The sequence below is a fragment of the Limulus polyphemus genome, unplaced genomic scaffold (genome assembly GCF_000517525.1).
Source record: "Limulus polyphemus unplaced genomic scaffold, Limulus_polyphemus-2.1.2 Scaffold744, whole genome shotgun sequence".
Lineage (NCBI taxonomy): Eukaryota > Metazoa > Arthropoda > Merostomata > Xiphosura > Limulidae > Limulus > Limulus polyphemus.
In genome coordinates, this window is record NW_013666354.1 from 235,014 (window position 1) to 238,831 (window position 3,818).

A 3,818-nucleotide genomic window follows, 5' to 3' on the forward strand; every position below is an offset into this window, starting at 1 on the left:
GCTATATTTACAATGTGCTATTATTTAGTAATTATGAAGACTGACTACTTGACTGCTCAGATCTCTGCGATCCATGTAATCTCCTAATCATTACTAGCCGCTTTTCTTATTAACTCCAGAAACGGCTCGTCACATTTCTTGAGTGTGGAAAAAATATTATTATATTGATGACTTCACTGTGCCATTCACAAATATAGCACATGCATTCTTCATCGTAGTTTTTGGGAGGGGTTTGTGTTTGCTCATCTTTCTTAGATGCCCCCCAGTGGCACAGCGGTATGTCTGCGGACTTACAACGCTAGAAACCAGGTTTCGATACCCGTGGTGGGCAGAGCACAGATAGCCCTTGTGTAGCTTTGTGCATAATTAAAAACAAACAAAACAAACAAACTTTCTTAGATATGTGTACGTGTAAAACTGTTCGTGTTATATTGTATAATAATTCATGCGAGTTTAGAAATAAATTGCATACTATCTTTGTTTTTTGTTGTTGTTGTTTTGTGCTTGTAGCTAAAGGCAAAAACTACCTTTTAAACCCTAGACTTATTGCTGTGCCAGTAGATTCAGGATATTATCTACCCATTACTTAATTGAAGCTATAATAAAAGGTAGGCATTATATCATCTGAATCCTTCAGTTTAAGCATCGTATTGAACTGGCTGGGTGTAAGTAGGTGTGAACGAACAGGCTCAACTTCTGAAGGGCAATTAGGAGTCACAGCGTGAATAAAAATAAGAACACATTTTATAATATCGCACTTGTTTGATCAGCACGATTCATATCGTGCTGAAAAACGTGACCGCTGACCATCCATTACGTGTGAATACCTTACGGTTGGGCTAGCTTGGCCTGGTGGTTAGAGCGCTCGACTCGCAGTCTGAGGATCGCATATTCGAATCCCCGTCAACGAACATATTCGACCTTTCAGCCGTGGGTGTTATAATGTGACAGTCAATCCCAATATTCGTTGATAAAATAGTAGCCCAAGAGTTGGCGGTGGTTGGTGTTAACTAGCTGCCTTTCCTTTACTATATCATTGCTAATTTAGGGGTGACTAGCGTATAGTTCTGCGCGAAATTTGAAAAAACCAAACCTTACGATTATGTTGAAGATATTACTTTCGCTTTTGAAACTTCATCATGAAGGGCTAAGGAGCGTCGCCAGGGGCTGGGAGGGATCCGGGGTATGAAAGAATCCTCGTTTGGCTCACAAATAAACATTAATTTCACAAACCGTCATATTACTTTGCAGCTTAACAGCGAAAGCCTCCCCCCCCCCCAATGGCATAGCAGTATGTCTGTGGAGTTACAACGCTAGATACCTGGTTTCGATACTCGTGGTGGGCACAGTACAGATAGCACTTTGTGCTTAACTACAAACAAACGTCTGAGCCGAACACGACAGACGGGTTGAGGTATCTAGAAACTTACGTAACTTGATAAACATATAAAACAATGAAATATTACTTTGTATAAGATGTTCAATGAAAAAAATGTTGATGTAAATGGTCAAAAGTGAAGCATTAGTGTTTTAATTTGCGTTATTTCGCTCAAAAATATTGGATGTGTTTGTTTGTTTTTGAATTTCTCGCAAAGCTACACGAGGGCTATCTGCGCTAGCCGTCCCTAATTTAGCAGTGTAAGACTAGAGGGAAGGCAGCTAGTCACCACCACCCACCGCCAACTCTTGGGCTACTCTTTTACCAACGAATAGTGGGATTGACCGTCACGTTATAACGTCCCCACGGCTGAAAAGACGAGCATATTTGGTGGGATGGGGATTCGAACCCGCAACCCTCAGACTGCGAGTCGAGCGCCTTATCCACCTGGCCATGCCGGGCCCTATTGGATGTGACAAGAAAGCTTGATAATGATAACATTCATCATCAAATTTGGTAATAATAACATTAACTTATTTTAAACGTACTGCGAAGGAGTTTGTAAATATTAATCTGTATTGTAATAACTTTGAAATGTTTAAAATAGGCTCAGAAAAATATTAAAACTGTGTTTTATGTAAAAAACAATATTGTTTTCAAATGATATACACTATTGAACGCGACACAGAGATATAGATGACTTGAATTTCTAAATATATATACAGTATAGGAAATAATTAAGAAACGTTGGGGGGGGGGGTTGTTTAAAGGGTATGCACTACGGAAATGTCAGCCCTTTATTTTGTGAAAACTAATTGCACCTGAGTACAGTCACATGTTTGTAGTTTACACTCTGATTTGTTGGATGACAACTAATCCGATAGTAACAAACTAGTATAAAGCCTACAGAAGTACAAACAGTAACCAGTAGAAGTAATAGTGTAATTCCAGTATTAACTTACAGGACGGAAAAACTGCATGAAAAGCGTGTAAAAAAAAATCGAAGTTTTGGTTAGTTATGGATACTCCATATGAAAAATTGTATTAAGACTCAATGTTTTATTAGGAACTGTATGTAAGGTTCTGAAAAGGTACGTGAAACTGATAATGTTAATAATAAAAGTGGTCGAAATAAAATAAAACAACAACAACATTACTTTTGTATAGTTTTGTTAGGTATTTTTTTAGTATGTTCTTCACGAGGTGGTCGACAATCGAGTACAGATCCAACGGTCTTGGTGTAAGTACACATTAGCACGAGATGGTCTCAGTGGACTTGTAGCTACTCGAAAACCGCTGCTGAAAAGAGGTCACCAACCTAAAAGGTCGAAAGGGGCATCGAGCTACATAAGTTGAATCAACAAATCTGAAAAATTGCGCCCTTTATAGAAGAATCTAAGTTTGAACTATTCTGTAGCAATTGACGAACAGAGCTGATTCGATGGCGAAGAGGAGGTAAATGTCATGTAAAACATCTACAGTGAAGCATGATGGATGATCAGTACAAGTTTGGGACTGCATCTTACCTGTCGGTGTCGGTAATTTTAAAAAACCTGATGGTATCCTCACTGATGACGAGTGCAGGCACATTTTGACGTACCATGTCGTTCCTCAGGAACGCTACTCAACGAGCATGGCTTCCACCAAGACAACGATTGCAGCCTGGAAGTCATGCAGCTAATAGGGGGAAATAATATCTTGAAACACACACACACACATATATATATACAAAGTAGCGGTTTTTAGGTTGATAGTGCGTGTATTCTGAACCCATTTTAGCATAAAAGTATAACCTATATACTTTTGTTGCTAATAAACATGACATAAAATCCATAGTTGGAACGCATTGTTACCAAAACACACTGGTTTTTCTATATATTAGAAGTTGTTATATAAGGAACCACTTATTTTCTATGTGGATAAGAAAAGTAATACCCAGGTGCACACCCTCGAAGTCTACTTAGTATGAGTGCCAAGTTTCAGGTTTCTAGGTTCTTTCCTCTTGGAGCTATGGCCTTCACACACAGACACGCGCATGCGCGCACACAAACACGTGCGTGTCTGTCTGTCTGTGATTTATCTTTGTTATATAAGGAACCAGTTCTTTTCTATGTGGTTTTTCGCTAGCTTCCCTCATTAAAAAGATGCGAAGCGCACGCACGCCGATAAGATAAGTAATAATACCCAGATGCACATCGTCAGGTTCCATTTAGTATGGGTGCAAAATTTCAGGTTTCTAGGTTCTTTCCTCTTGAAGCTATGGCGATCACACACACACACCCACCCACACACAGACACGGCCTTTTATTATTATTATATATATATATATATATATATATAAGACGAAGGCTCCACTACAAAATACTAGTATATTGTGACAACGTTATTTGTACTTTTATTTATTCTTTTGTAGTATAATGTATATATATATATATATATA

At 38.6% G+C, this 3,818-nt stretch overlaps 1 protein-coding gene across 2 annotated transcripts in view; it reads left to right on the forward strand.

The window, feature by feature from the left end:
* Positions 1-3,818, forward strand: part of LOC106460291 (follistatin-like) — a 108,852-nt gene that overhangs the window by 31,368 nt on the left and 73,666 nt on the right. The gene's annotated exons all lie outside the window — the stretch shown is intronic.